The following is a 16,684-nucleotide window of genomic DNA, read 5'->3' on the forward strand; positions in this document are numbered from 1 at the left end:
AAAAATAGCCATCTTACATATCCACAGTACATGGTCAAAACCAGGAGATTGACATTAGTACAATACTATTAAGGCAAATATAGACCAAGTACTGGAGTATTTTCATAATAAAATATGACTGAAGTTGGTCTATGTTTACTATATGATAATTTATTTGGCATAAATATAAACCACGTCATAGTATATATATGCATGTATACAGTATATATAATAGACCACTCCCCTGCCCCTAAAGTAATTAGAAGTTAAAATTGCACATAAAGTAGCCTGGAAATTCAGAAGTATATTTTTAATCCATCATTAAAGGATAGCATTTGTTTTAGTTCTTTGATGAAAAGAAGGTAAATAAGATGAACCATGTTTGGGAATGATAGTTACTTTTTTGTGGGTATGTATAAAAATACACTACCATCTTTTCTTTGGGACCTGTAATTTTGAATAAACACTTTTAAATTTTATTGTATCTGTGACTTATTTTTATTTTAATCCATCACATATTCCTTTTGGAAATAGGTGATTTTTTTTAAAAAAATAAGCAAGTCTAGCAATTCTATTCCTAGGTATATATCCAACTGAAATGTATACATCTGTTCAACAAAACACATAGACTAAAATGACCATAAAAATATTCATAATAGCCCCAAACTGGAATCTACCCAAATGCTCATCTGCAACACAATGGATAAGTAAATTGTGTTATATTCGCATAATGAATGCTGCAACAAGAATTCATGAACCACAACTATATGCAACTATACCAGTGAAGCTCACAATTATAATCTTGAGTAGAAGAAGTCAGACACAAGAAAATACATGCTGTGTAATTCTATATATATAAAGTATAAAGACAAGCAAGACTAATCTATGCTATTAGAGGTCAGGATAGTGTCTACCCTCAGGTAGGAAGTGACTGAGAGGGGCCAGGAGGTTTCTCGGGGTGTTGGAAATGTTCTTTGTTGATCTGGAGGCTGGTTTCTTGGGTGTGTTCACTTTGAAGAAATTCATCAAGCCATACACTTGTCATACGTCTCTTTTTTGTGTGAATATTAAACTTCAAAAATATTAAAAGATAAACAAGTAAGCATCTGTTTGTTCTCTGTCTTCATCCTTAAAGGGCCTTTAATACCGACAGTGTCTAAGATCCTATCTTTAGGGTCTGCTGAGGGGTCCTTGTCTTTCATTGGCTCCTTTTTATTTGTATTCCTAAGAATTCTCAGAAATGCTGTCAAGTTCTACAAATGCATCTTGGTGGTCACTTGGTGCCTCTTGCATGGGACATCAACATACATCCCCTCCATCTATCTTATTATTGTGTCTCTATCGTGCAGCATTTCTGCCAGGAATGTTTTGTCCTAATGGGTGGACCCAAGTAATGCCAAAGCAACAGAAAATAAGACTAACACAACTAACTCAAAATGCTTGCAAACTTTTCTGAAGGAAAGATATGAAGCTACAACACATAAAAGGAAGATTTGAAAGGGAATATTAGCTACTACTATTCCTATGGTCCAGTGTATGATACTTCACACAGCATTCCCTCCTGGGCCTAGCTCTGATGACCCACACATTTTGTCCCCTGAAATTGGGATTCCCTTCACTCTGTCTTCCTTCTCTGTGTCCAAGGTCCCAAGTCCCAGGAAATAAAAGACCAGTTTCAGTCTTCATAATCTCAGTGGATATGGTCTCTGTTCTAATAAAGACAACACTTGTCAAGATTAAATAGGATTTTTAATATCTCAATCTGATATTCTTCCTCAATAACAATGAAATAAGTATTTTCCTGCCTCACATCTTGATAGAAAGGGTTTACCAAAATGGTCCCTCCCAGAACAAAGGAAGGGCCTCACCATGAAAAAACACCACCTTCCACTTTGGAGTCTAAAAGTCGTTTCTGACCCCACCCCACCTCATCCTGCACACAACACAATGCTATTTCAAATACACATACGTATTGTATTATTCATCTCCTCTGTGATAATGCAGCTTAACAAATTATCCCCAGATTTCAGAGCTTCACAACAATAAATATTTATTTTTATTGCTCTAGATATGTGGTTCATTTGCAATGGCTCTGCTCCAGGTTGTGGGGTTTAACACTACTTTGTGTGTCTTTCATTCTGGGGCCCAGGATTAAGGAGTAATGGCTACCTTGGACATATTCCTCTTATGGTAACACGTAGGAGTTCAAAAGTACTGGCAGAAAATTCCAATATCTTTTAAAACATCTGCTTGGAACTGGGGCACTGTCACTTCTGCCAACATTCCATTGGCCAAAGCCAATATAAAAGTCATATAGCCAAATCTAACATCAATAGAAAAGGGAAGAGACTTCTTTTATGGGGAAGAGTGGGAGAGTGAATATTTGCTAAACAATAATACAAACTAACACACACAAGCACACACACACACACACACATAATAAGGTATTCTACAGTGTCACTGGATGTGTGAAGCAGAGATGCAGAAACATATAAACCACTTCCACTTTGGGCAATATGGTGGGCCAAACTCCCTGAGGGGACCCTCTACTGTAAACAATGAGACTTTTTCTGGGTTTGCAGGATGTAAGGAAACCTCCAGTGAAGGTAGGAAGGAGTAGTAAAAGCAACGGTGAGCTGAAAACAGAGTGGAGGACATTAAGCTAAGCATATATACACACAAAGGCCATTATCAGCATTTCCAAGGTTAAAGGGTATGTATGTGTGTGTTGAGGAGAGAGAGGAGTTGGGGATATTGGAAGAGAACTTCAGATCCCAGGAAGGGGGCAAAAGTGATCCCAGGTTATTAGTACCCCTGGATCTTTGCAAAATCAATTACAAATCCACTCTGGAGGAAAGAATCTTCAGTTTAGGCTCTTAGGTTTTCTACACATTAATGGACCAAATATGAGATTAAAATTGAAGATTATCAAACACACAAGGAAAAAATTCTCCATGAGTGAGAGTCAACATTAACAACAAATAACAGATTTAAACCCCAGGATGTGAGATATTGAAAGTTCACATACAAAATATAGAAAAGCCATGTAGGAAAGGTGGACTCACAAAAATAAGGAAGTAATAAGAGAATAAAAAATTACAGGGTGGATTTCAAAAAGAACCAATTAGAAATAAAAATGTAGTTGTTGAAATACAAAGAAACTTATTGGATGAGCTAAACTAAATATTACATACAGTTAAAAATTAGTAAACTGTAAGATACAGCTGAAGAAATTTCCCAAAATGCAGCACAGAGAAACAAACAGATAGAAAATATGAGCAAGAGATAAGGAGACATGAAGGATAAAATGAGCAGATATAACATATATCTAATCAGAATTCCAGAAGAGATAAGAGACAATGAGAGGCAATATTTGAAAAGATGGTGGCTGATGATTTTTTAGAACTGACCAAAGATATTAATCCACAGGTACAAAAAATGCAACCCTTACCTATCAAGATCAATAAAAGAGAAAACACACTTAAACACATCATAATGGAACTGCAAAAGTCCCAACAACCAAGAGGAGATCTTAGAAGCAGCCAGAGAGAAAAGTGAGACCACCTGCAAAGTAATGGCAGTTAGTGTTACAGCAGATTTCACAAAATCAACAATGGAAGCCAGCAAAAAGAAAGTAAATGCCAACCTAGAATTCTACGCCCAGCCAAAATATCTTTCAAAGGTGGAAGTGAAGTGAAATAAAGAAACATTCGCATAAGAACAAAACCAGACATTTTCTTACCTAGGAACTTTTAAAGCACATTCTTTAAGAAGAAGGAAAATAATTCTAGAAGAAAGGTCAGAGATAGAGGAAGGAATGATGATCAAAGAAGTTGGTGGTAAGTATGGTATATCTAAACTTTGTTCTGCATAAAATAACAAAAATATCTAATTTGTGGGGCCGTCTTAGTTCAGCTTCCTCCCCAGGCAGACTCTAAGACAAATGCTTGGCTGCAAGTCATTTATTTGGGACGTGATGCCAGAAAGTACTGCCAGGCAAGTGGAGAAGTGAGACAGGGAAGAGAAGGAAGCCAGCAGAAGGCATGTTAATGAGCAGGTAACTGCTGTTGACAACTGGGACTCAAGTCCAGAATTTTTTTTCCCCAAGAGGTGAGGAAGTTGGGGTATTTATCCACTAACTTCTATCCTTCATTGGCTGAGGGTTGCTTTTTGGCATCACTCTTCTGGCCTGCTGCAGGTAAAGTGTGCTCCTGCAACCAGTGAAAACTCTCAGAAGAGAAATGCAGGTGCTTGAGATAGGAAGCGATCAGTGTGTGTAAGAACTGCTCAGTGAAGCTGCTGGTGACCTCCAGGGTGGACTGGGAGGTACATCAGGACACCCCACGCTGTCTGTGACACTACTGAAGCCCAAAATGCATAGCACTAAAATATTAAGCAACAGTAGGATTTAAGTGAAGAAGCGGGTAATCAGAGTTAAATGTTCTAAGGTATTATTCAGGAGAAATGTTAAGGTATTAGCATTAGACTTCATTAAAGTAAGTAAGCAAGGTAAAATTTTAAGGTTTCCACTAAATAAATAGAAATAGGTTGTATAACTTCCAAACCAATTAAGGGGGGAAAAGGGTACAAGAAGAAAAAATAACAAATAATAAACAGAAGTATCAGAATGACCTGAGTGCAGATTACGGGCAATAAGTAGACCCAGAAGAGAGGAACTCTGGGGATGGAGACAGGGTATAGGTACTTTTCATGAGCTCCCAGTAATTCTTAGTACTTTTGTCTTTTAACCTTTATAATATCTTCATAGGTGGTTGATCTGCTACCTTTACTGTACTTTTGCCTTTACCAGTGGTTTTATTGCCTGTTGAGTCTTTTTTTCTTTGATCATTTTCTTATCCCTATTTGTGGTCTTCTCTTTCCCACTTAAATAAGTCCCTTCAGCATTTCTTGTAGAACTGGTTTCTTGGCGGTAACTCCTTATTTTTTTGCTAGTCTGGGAAGCTCTTTATCTCTCCTTCCATTCTGAAAGATAACCTTGCCAAGTAGGCAGTGCATTTGTTCCTTTCAGCACTTTAAATATATCATGCCACTCTCTTCTAGCCTGCAGGGTTTTGGCTGAGAAGTCTGCTGATGGCCTTATGGGCTTTCCTTTGTATGTCACTTGTTGACTTTCTCTTGCCAGCTTTTATGATTCTCTCTTTATCTGTAATTTTGGACATTTTAATTATAATGCGTCTTGGTGCGGGCCTTGTTGGGTTTATCTTGTTTGGTGCTCTCTGTGCTTCCTGTATTTGGATGTCTGTTTCCTTCCTTAGGTTAGGAACATTTTCAGCTATTTTTTCTTCAAATATATTCTCAGCCCCTTTGTCTCTCTCTTCTCCTTCTTGGACACCAATAATACAAATGTTAGTGCGCTTGATATTGTCCCAGAGTTCCCTTAGACTGTTCTCATTCTTTTTAATTCTTTTTTCTTTTATCTGTTCAGCTTTGGTGATTTCCTCTAGACTTTTGTCTGTTCTTCTGTATCATCTACTCTGATATTGAGTCCCTCTAGTGAATTTTTCATTTCTAGTATTGTATTCTTCATTTCTGATTGGTTCATTTTTATATTTTCCAATTCTTTGTTGATGTTCTCACTGTGTCCATCCAGTCTTCTCCCAATATCAGTGAGCATCCTTATGAGTTTTTGTATGATCTCTTTCTCAGGTAGATTGCTTATTTCTGTTTCATTTAGTTCTTTTTCTGGGATTTTGTCCTGTTCCCTTGCTTGGAGTATATTCCTTTGCCTCCTCATCATGCCTCTTTCTCTGTGCTTATATCTATCTATTATGTGAGTCAGCTATATCTCTTGTTCTTGGAGAGGTGGCCTTATGTAAGAGATGCCTTTTGAGGCCCAGCATTGTACTTCCTTCTTGTCACCAGACCAAATGGTCCAAGAGTGACCCCTGTGTGGGCTACTTGTGTCCTTCTGCTGTGGCAGGGTTGCTCTTACTGCAGGTACCCAGGGAGTCTATGCTTTCCCTCCCTGGCTGGCTGTTTGTAAATTGGGTTTGGGGAGCCCCAGCACCATTGGCTTCAAGGTCTAATAGCACACTCCTGTTGCAGTTTTCCTGTTAATTGAGTAAGCACCCAGTGTAACTGATTGCTAGGCTCAGGGGCTTACAGTTGCTGTAGGCCTCAGGCCTGCAAGGCTCTTTTCAGCTCTCTTAGGATTGCAGCTGAGTGGAGCTGGCCCCAGGCATGGGAGCACCCAATTGTTTCAGGCTTTGGAAGGCAGGGCCAATCCCCTTTGTGGCTGTTTGTGAAGCGCAGGTCTTCTGCCACTGATAAGCCCCACCCCCCACAGGTCAACACACACTGTCAACACAGTCCTGGCCTGTGCACACTTCCTGACCCCCTTGAGTGTACCCAGTCACCCCACTGCAGAGGCCCCCACCTTATCCTAATTTTAAAAGAGAAAAGAAAGGACAGAACAACTGCAGGAAAACAAAAAAACTGTATAATAAAGGGAAATGAAGGCATAATAAACTACTTGGCTGTGAAAGGAACAAAATATACATAGTCACAATAATTAATGCAACCATTATTTATTCTCAACTTTTTGGAACCAATCTATAGAGAAAGCATGGAAGATTTAATTATGCTTATAGAACAGAATGCAAGTGTCATCAATCTTGACAATAGAAAAGTTAAAATCAGGTGAGAGAAAGTGGGATGTAGAATGGAGAGAGGAGCGGTAGGGAAAAGTAGGGCCATGAATATCATTGTCAATGGAGAGTCAGGAGATACTGTCTAGGGGTGGATAGAACAAGAAATACAGGTACAAGTATACCATCTAAAGCTACACAGAAAAGCAAGGGAGTAATTGGAACCCTCATACATTGCTGCTAGGAATGTAAAATGGTGTAGTCACGATGGAAAGATAGGAGTACAAAGATAGGATCACAATATACAAAGATAACATGTAGATTGCAAAGATAGGAGTAGGAGAGATTGTGTCTTAAACTGATAGATCAAGAAATAGCAGCTTATGTAGATTATTAGGAATAAATGAGAGAACTAATTACCAGAGAAACAGCTGAAAAAGGAGAAGGTCTGGCATGGGAAAGGATGTGGCGAGAGACTGCTTGTTGTTAGAATAAACACTTCTGCTCTTTGATTTTTAACTATATATGTGTATAATATTTTGATTTCAAAATCACGTTTTTTAAAAAAGATTTTGTTTTTCCTTTTTCTCCCCAAAGCCCTCTGGTACATAGTTGTATATTTTTAGTTGTGGGTCCTTCTAGTTGTGGCATGTGGGACACACCTCAGCATGGCTTGAGGAGGAGTGCCATGACTGTGCCCAGTATCTAAACTGGTGAAACCCTGGGCCACCATAGAGGAGCACATGAACTTAACCACTCGGCCACGGGGCCAGCCCCATCAAAAACACTCGTTAAACTCTTTAATACTAACTACTCTTGGTCTTAAATCTTTCTAAGGCTCCCCAGTGATATGGATTAAATTATGAATTCTTTTTTTTTGCTTGTTAAAGATTGGCACCTGAGCGAATATCTGTTGCCAATCTTCTTTTTCTCCTTCTTCTTCTTCCTCTTCTTCTTCCTCTTCCTCTTTTTTTCCTCTTCCTCTTCTTTTTCTTCTCCTTCTCCTTCTCCTTCCCCTTCTCCTCCTTCCCCTTCCCCTCCCCCCTCCTCCCCCTCCTTCTCCCCCTCCTCCCCCCTCATCCCCCCTCCTCCCCCTCCTCCTCCTCCTCCTCCTTCTTCTTCTCCCTAAAGCCCCCCAGTACATAGCTGTATATTCTAGTTGCGAGTGCCTCTGGTTGTGCTATGTGGGACGCTGCCTCAGTGTGGCCTGATGAGAGGTGCCATGTCTGCACCCAGGATCCGAACCGGTGAAACCCTGGGCCACCAAAGTGGAGCACGTGAACTTAACCAGCTGGCCACGGGGCCAGCTCCTAGATTATGAATTCTTTATGTGTCATTCAAAGCCCTTCAAAACATGGCCCTGACCTACATTAACAGCATCATAACTGCCTTTTTCCTTAAAGTACCTAGGACTCTGGCCACACCAATCTATTTATAGCATTTTGGGTGCCATTTTCTTTCATGCTTCCATGCTTTTGCACATTTTGCTGACTTTGCTTGACATTGTCTTCCTTCTCATCTCCCTGATGAACCCATACTCATGTTTCCAGATTCTGAAAATGCCACCTCCCCTAGGATGCCTTCCCTACCATCCCACAGGAAGAATTTTGTCCTCTTTCTTCTGTACTTTCTCAGCATTTAAAAAATTTCTCTACTGTAGCACAGATCACATGGGATTTAACTTGATGTGTCCACTTCCCCACTGGACTGTGGGCTCCTTGAAAGCAGGAACCAGCTTTTATCCATATTTGTATTCCCAGGGCTTAGCCCATACCTTATTGAATCAAATGCATTTTTAAAGGATGTTTGAAAAAAATGTTTTACTAAGAAACTAGGGAAAAAATAAGAAAGTCTCAGAAAGCTAGTACTGGTGAATGTATTACAGCATCACCATAACTATGAGTGAAGAAACGTTGATAGATTGGTAGTTCCTCGAAATGTTAAACAGAGAGTTATCATATGACCCAGCAAGTCCACTCCTAGGTATATACCCAAGAGGAATGAAAATATATGTCCACACAAAAACTGGTACACGAATGTTCATAGCAGCATTATTCCTAATAGCCAAAATTGGAAATAACCCAAACGTTCTTCAACTGAAGAATTGATAAACAAAATGTAGTGTATTCATATGATGAAATATTATATGGACATAAAAAGGAATGAAGTACTGATATATACTACAACATGGATGAAACTTGAAATCATGCTAAGTGAAGCCAGACACAAAAGGCCACATATTGTATGACTTCAATTTTATGAAATGCTCAGAATAGGCAAATCTATAGAGACACAAAGTAGATTAATGGTGACTCAGGACAGGAGGTGAGGTGAGGGCAAATGGGAATGACTGCTAATGGGTACAGAGTTTCTTTTTGGGGTGATGAAATGTTCTAAAATTAGATAATGATGACGTTCACACAAGTTTAGTGTTGAAAAACATTATATTGTTTTTCTAGCATAAAGGGTGAACTTTATGTCACTTAAATTATATCTCAATAAAGCTGTCTTTAAAAAGAAGAAAGAAATGTGGGAAGAATCCTGGAAGGAAATACACCAAAAGGTTAAGTAATTGTTAACTTTGACCTGTGGGATTTTTGTGAGGTGATTGTTATTCTTTTTTTCTTCTACTTCACAGTGCCTTCTGTACATTCTATGATGATTATGTACTATTAAAAATGGACACTTCATGTTTTAAAATATTAAGAAGGAGAGGAGAGAGGAGAATTAACATGTTCAGGATACCTACTATGAACTAGGTAGGCTAATCCCCACAGCACCCCTGTCAGGTTGCTATTTTCATAGCAACCACAATTGCACCATTGTGACAGAGAAAAATGAGATGTGAGGATTCACTGCCTTTTCCCATTCTCTTTCCCCTTCTAAGAAGCTTCTTGAATTTTTTGGCTTGATTTGGGGCCTTTTGGTTTGTTGAACTGGTAATGACTAAGGGAAAATTGAAAGAGGCCTTGAAAGCCTGGACTAATTTACAGTAAAAGGAGTAGAGAGTGACCAGAAGAAACAAAGGCTCTGGAGAAAGATCAGAGGAAGACAGTGAAAGAGAAGAGGTGGCAAGGGCTGAATGCAGGGGAAATTAGCCGTGTGTAGAATGCTGGACAGGACTCCGAGTGCCTGGCTCTTTTTATCATTCTGATCTCAGCTCAGACATGGCCTCTTCAAAGGCTCCCTGATGCCCACCTTTAAACCACCCCCAACCTCTGCCTCCGTCTTTTTCCATCCCATTACCTTGTGCTATCCTCTCTACAGTATTGATTACTATCTGAAAGTGTCCTGTCTCCTCTCATTGGGATGTGAGCACCATTCCAGAGCCAGGGCTTCCTCTGGTTTGTTCACCGCTCTATTGCAGGGCTGAGAACCAGGCGTAGTAACATGGCAGTGTTTAGAAAATGAGAACTGTTGTTGCTGTTGTCATTCATCGACTCTTCCCCCCTCACTTATCTCCACTTTTGCAAATGGCATTTATCCTTCAAAGCCTCACTCAAGACCCAGCAACTCCCAGAACTCATATGTCTTGACTGGAAGTGAGCTCCTGACCTTGACACATGAGTCCTCAACTACTCCCACACCTGTCTGATAAGATCTTTGATGCCGGGATCCTTTTCTTATGCATCATGGCAACAAATTTTATTGAGCTTTTGTATGTGTGTGCGTGTCAGAAAGTAAACACATAAGGAAAATGGTCACTTTAGACTGTGATAACTGTTACGAAGAAAATAAAACGGGATAATGGCCTAGACAATGATTAGGGTTGGGAGAGTAGCACTAATTTAGTCTGGATGGTTGGAGAAGGTTCCCTGAAGAGGTGGCAATTGACCTGAGACCTGACTGATGAGATCAGGATATCTTCCTATATCTTCCACAATCCCTTGCATATCGCATGTATTTGCTGACTGACTGACCATAGAGTCTCAGGGGTGGAAGACTCCTAAAGGTTATCTAGTCCAGGACCAATCCTACATGGGTTTCATCTCCCAATAGTAGGCTACTGTCTCCAAGTAGGACAACCTGCCTCGAGGTCCCCAAAGTTTTCCAGTAAAGTTGGTTCTCAAGATTCCCTTATGGATAGCTGTAGAACCGGCATTTTCTAGGCACCTGCTGTGTGCCAGACACTTCCAATCCCAGCATCTTACCTAACTCTTACCTAGTAGTACTATTATTATTATTCCCATTTGAAAGATGAGGCAAACTCAGAGAGCTTATATAACTTGCCTAAGGCCACACTGCCAGCAAATGTGTAGTGAATGTACCTGACTCCAAAGCTGGTGCATCTTGCTACCATCCCTTAATTATGAAGATTAAGCTATCCTGTTGAGGCTTTAGAAGTTCTTCGAGATTCTTAACCCCATGACTGGCTTGATATCATTGGACCTTTCTTATCGGAGTTATCAGCTTAGCCTCTTCTACATACTGACTCCATACAGACATAAAGTCTTGCTGTCTTTATTTTTTGTAATCATAACGGGAAGAATGAGATCTTGGTATGACCCGAAATGCCCCTAGCTGGACCTTCTCATGCCTCACTCAGGTCCCCTTTTCCAAATCTGGGATTCTCTCATAATTCTTGTGTAGTGTACGTGTGTGTGTGTGTGTGTGTGTGTGTATAATAGACTGACGATGTTTACTTGCTTGGTCCTCAGGCTAAGAGGTCATTTCCATCCCCTGTATTGTGACCTCTTCCCTCTCCCTCCCCCCTCAAATCTGCTGAACCTGTCCTACGTCCCGGTTTACTCTCTCCCGTGGGTCGACACAGGGTATCTACTCTTTCGTGCCCCAGAGAGGACCCTGTTAATCTGCTATGCCTCCTCCCTCTCTCAGCCTCCTTCTCAGTCACAGGGCTTGGGACCCCTGCCTTAGAGGTGGCAACAAGGGAAGCAGGAACCTGGGGCTTCTCTGGGAGTCTCTGAACCAGCCTGTTGTGAGGGGCGCACGCCCTCGTGTGTTCGCCTCATGTAAATTCAGGCTGAGATTACAGCCTAAAGCCCTGCTGGCAGAGCCTTCTTTCTCCATGGCCTGGCCAAGGATCCTAGCCTTTCTCTACTTGCCTATGTCATTGTCCCCCTGGAGTTTGAATCAGCCTAGGTCTTGGGGACTCCATCTGGTCTCACTCCAAATGTAATGCCTCCTGGTCATTTCCCCCTTTGTCTTTCTCTCTCTCAAATCTGCAGCTACACAATAACAGTGGCCACTATTTGCCAAGCATGTAGTACACGCCAGGGGATTTATATAAATTAGCTTATTCAATATGCACAGCACCCTGATATGTAAATGTTCTTTTCCTGGCACACAGTAGGCACTTAATGGATGAATGAATGGTTTCTCCTCAGTTCATCACAGGGCAACAGAAGCTCAGGGAGTTCATGCAAGTAATAATGGGCAGAGACAGAATTGAAACCCAAGCCTATCTGACCGCAGAGCCGGGGCTCCCAATAGTCATATCAGGATGATTTTAACACCACTGTGGCACCTTGAATCCAAACCCCTAGTCCTGTCTGAGGGGGAAGCTGAGGGTTGTAGTTATGGATACTGTATTTAAAGTCAGATAGCTAGTAAGCAGGCACCACTACTTCCTAGCTGTGTGAGTGTGGGCAAGTTGCAAGGAGCTTAACATAGCTCCCTCATTGGCAAATGGGGGTAATAACAGTAACAACTCAGAGGTTTGGGTCCTTTAATGAGATAACGTACATAAGCTTAGCATGAAGCTTGGTACGTAGTAATCACTCAGCAAACGTTTATGATGGTGATGATGTTGCCTAAGACAAACACAACGTGACAGCCCCTTCTAGCACCTTCTCTAGTACCTTGTTCCTCACCCTATTCCCTTTACCCCTTTACCCACCGTGCTGAGCTGAATGGCGGCCATCAAAAATATATGCCCATGCCTTAATACCTGGAACCTGTGAATGCTATCTTATTCAGAAAAAAGATCTATCTTTGTAGATGTGATCAAGATAATGATCTTGAGATGAGGGGATCATCCTGGACTATCTGGGTGCATTCTTAATTCAATGACAAGTATTTGTATAAGAGAGAGGGAGAGGGAGATTTGAGTATCAATATTTAAGCATTGTGACCTTTACATCATAGTATTTAAGTTATGGGATATCAAGGGGAAGAGTAAACATCCCACAAAGACTTGATCCCCTCCTCTGGAGAAGGCGTTAATGTGCATTTGGTTGTAGGCAGGATATTTGTATCATGTTGGTGCAATTATGACCTTGTAATTGTCTTTATTTTGAGATTAAGTATGGTTTAAGGAGATGAATATAAGTGCCAGGTTGGCAAGGCGTGGACTTGTGATAGCTAATTTTATGTGTCAGCTTGACTGAGATGTGGGGTGCCCAAATAGTTGGTCAAATATTATTCTGGGAGTGTCAGCGAGGGTGTTTTGGATGAGCTTAACATTTAAATCAGTAGACTGAGTAAAGTAGATTGCTCTCCATAATGTAAGTGGACCTCATCCAATCAATAAAAGGCCCGAATAGCATAAAAGGCTGACCTCCCCAATCTTACTTGATCTTACCCCAGGTAAGAGAGAATTTTTCTGCCTGTCAGCCTTTGAACTAGAACATCAGCTCTTCCTGCCTGAAGGCCTTTGAACTAGAACATTAGCTCTTTCATGTTCTGCAGCAGCCTGCAAACATCCGGACTTGAACTGGGACAGCAGCTTTGCAGATTTTGGACTTGCCAGCCTCCATAGTCACATAAGCCTATAAGCCTATATATATATATACGTATATATATATATATATATATATATATATAGTTGGCTCTGTTTCTCTGGAGAACCCTGCTAATACAAGGAGGGAACACTTTTCAACTCATTCTATAAAGTAAATATTAACTCTGATACCAAAACTAGACAAAGACATCATAGGAAAAGAAAACTACAGACCAAACCATATTCAGTAACGTGAATAAAAAATATGAAGCACTATGAACAAGTGGGCTTTGTCCCTGGAATACAAGGTTTGTTTAACATCCAACAATCAATCAATGTAATACATCATATTAATAAAGGACAAAAACCACGTGATCTTCTCAATAGACACAGAAGAAGCACTTGATAAAATCCATCACCTTTCATGATAAATAAAACCCCCAAAACTCAACAAACTAGCATGAGAAGGGAACCTCCTCAACCAGATAAATTAAATTAAGAAAACAACCCCATTTATGATAACATCAAAAAGAAGAAAATACTTAGGAATAAAATTAACAAGAGAAGTGCAAGACTTGTACTCTGAAAACTACAAAACATTATTGACAGAAATTAAAGACCTAAATATATGGAAAGTCATCCTCTGTGTTCATGAAGTGGAAGACTTAATCGTTTTAATTTAATCCCCAAATTGATCTACAGATTCAATGCAATCCCCATCAAAATCCCAGATGGCTTTTCTTTTTCTTGCAGATTTGACACGCAGATCCTAAAATTCATGTAGAATGCATGAGACCTTGAATAGACAAAACAATCTTGAAAGAGAGAAACAAAGTTGGAGCACTCACACTTTGCAATTTTAAAACTTACGACAAAATCATAGTAATCAAGACAATATCATACGGCATACAGATAGACATAGAGACCAATGGAAAATGATTGAGAGTCCAGAAATAAACCTTCACATTTATGATCAATGAATTTTCAGCCAGGATGCCAAGACAATTCAATGAGGAAAGAAAAATCTTTTCTACAAAGGTGCTGGGATATCCTGGATATCCCACCACATGCAAAAAAAAAAATGAAGTTGGACCCCTACCACATACCACACACTAAAATTAACTCAAAATGGATCAAAGATCCAAATGCAAGAGCTAAAACTATAAAACTCTTAGAAGTAACATAGGAGTAAATCTTTGAGACCTTAGGTTAGGTCGTGGTTTCTTAGATGTGACACCAAAAGGATGAGTGACAAAAGAAAAAAATGATAAATTGGACTTCATCAAAATAAAAAACATTTTGTGCTTTAAAGGACACTATCAAGAAAATGAAATGACAACCCACAGAATGGGAGAAAACATATTTGTAAATCATACACCTGATAAGGGACGTGTATCCATAATATATAAAGTATACTTAGAACTCAACAATAAAAAGACAAATAACCCAATTAAAAATGGGTAAAGTATCCGAATAGACATTTCTCCGAAGACGATATACAAATGGCCAGTAGGCACACGAAAATGTTTTCAACATCACTAGTTATCAGGGAAATGCACATCAAAACCACAATGAGATACCACTTCACACTCACTAGGATAACTATAATAGTGAAAAGAGAAAATAAGTGTTGAGGAGGATGTGAAGAAATTGGAACCCTCACACATTGCTGGTGAGAATGTAAAATGGTGCAGCCACTTTGGAAAACAATATGGCAGTTCCTAAAAAAGCTAAACATAGAATTATCATATGAGCCAGCAATTCCACTCCTAGGTATATGTAACCAAGAGAAATATAAACATATATCCACACAAAACTTTGTACATGAAGATTCCTAGCAGCGTTATTCATAATATCCAAAAAGTGGAAACAACTGAAATTTCCATCAACTGATGAATGCATAAATTGTATGGTATAGCCATGCAATGAAATATTATGTGGCAATAAAAAGGAAAAAAACTACCGACACATGCTACAACATGGATGACTCTCAAAAACATTATGCTAAGTAAAAGAAGCCAGTCACAAAAGACCATGTATTGTATGGTTCCATTTATAGGAAACGTCCAGAATAGGCAAATCCACTAAGATAGAAAGTAGATTTAGTAGTTGCCAGGGACTGGGGGGAGAAAGGAATGGGGAATGAGGAGTGGCTGCTAATACATATGGTATTTTGGGGGGTGACGAAACATTCTGAAATTAGATAATAATGATGTTTGTACAACTATACAAGTATACTAAAACCTACTGATCTGAAAAGCAATAACACAATAAAAATAATTTGGGCTCCAAATCCAAGATAATTTCAATGAAGAACTACATTCCTAATAGATAAATTGTTCATACAAGTTAATAAGAAAAAAAACCCCACAAAGGCAAAGGAGATGAATATGCAAAACTGAGAAGAAATACAACTTGGTTAATAAATATTTGAAGAGGGCAAAAAGACAGCTAATAAAGGCTAACATGTCCATGGCACGTGCTATATAAATGCTTCACATGTATTCACTCATTTAAACCCTCACAACCCTATGAAGTAGGCTTCCAGCCCCTCAGAGTGAATGCCACAGGCTACCCAGGACAGTGTGACACCCCTGCCCCATCCATGGTTGTCTGCTGACTTGTGTGGGGTGATGTGTGCTTTTACAATGCCCGTGGGGCACCACTGACCACAGTGACCCGACTTCATCCCAGAGTCTTTTCGGGTGTCAGGAGAGCTTGCTGGATCACACACCTTCAGGCAAGGCTCCTGGAGTCATAATTTCTGGAAGTACAGGTTTTGCTACGTGCTAGGTGACAGTGTGTGAGCCTATCTTCCCTAATGAACTCCTGGAGTGCAAATGTTCTTTGTGATGGCATATGTGCACACCCACCAATCTTAGCAATCAGCTAGGCAGGGAGTGAGGTTGTCAGCTGCTGACAGACGGTAGGCTGCCCAGCAAGGACACATACACTCCTAGAGGAAGACCAATGTGCTTCTGCGCAGCAGTGGGCCCTTGGGAGGCCCTGCTGGCAAGGCCAAGATTTCCTTCAGGAAACAGTTCTATTCTGCACCAACAAGAGGAAAAATGGGTAATCAGAGTCACAGAGGCCTGTGTCTTATTGCCTGGCCCTGGTCATTTCAGCCTGGACATTTTTAAAAGCACATATTACCAATCACCCACTTTGCCCATAAAATCCCTTAATAAAGTACCCATGGAAAGTCCAACTTGAAACCCGAAAGCTCTGCTCTTTACAAAATGTGCCCGGGAAACTAGGCTGCCTACTTTCCAGGTTTGTCAACTCCAAGCCAGGGCCTTGTTGGAACCCTAGTGGTGGGGGCAGCCGGGGGGTGGGGCTTGAACCACCTCGGACCCCCACAACAAGCTCTTTTCCTTTCCAGCTCAAGCAGGTATGTTTTACACCAAGGACTACTGAA

The sequence above is a fragment of the Equus przewalskii genome, chromosome X (assembly GCF_037783145.1).
Source record: "Equus przewalskii isolate Varuska chromosome X, EquPr2, whole genome shotgun sequence".
In the NCBI taxonomy this organism is placed as follows: domain Eukaryota; kingdom Metazoa; phylum Chordata; class Mammalia; order Perissodactyla; family Equidae; genus Equus; species Equus przewalskii.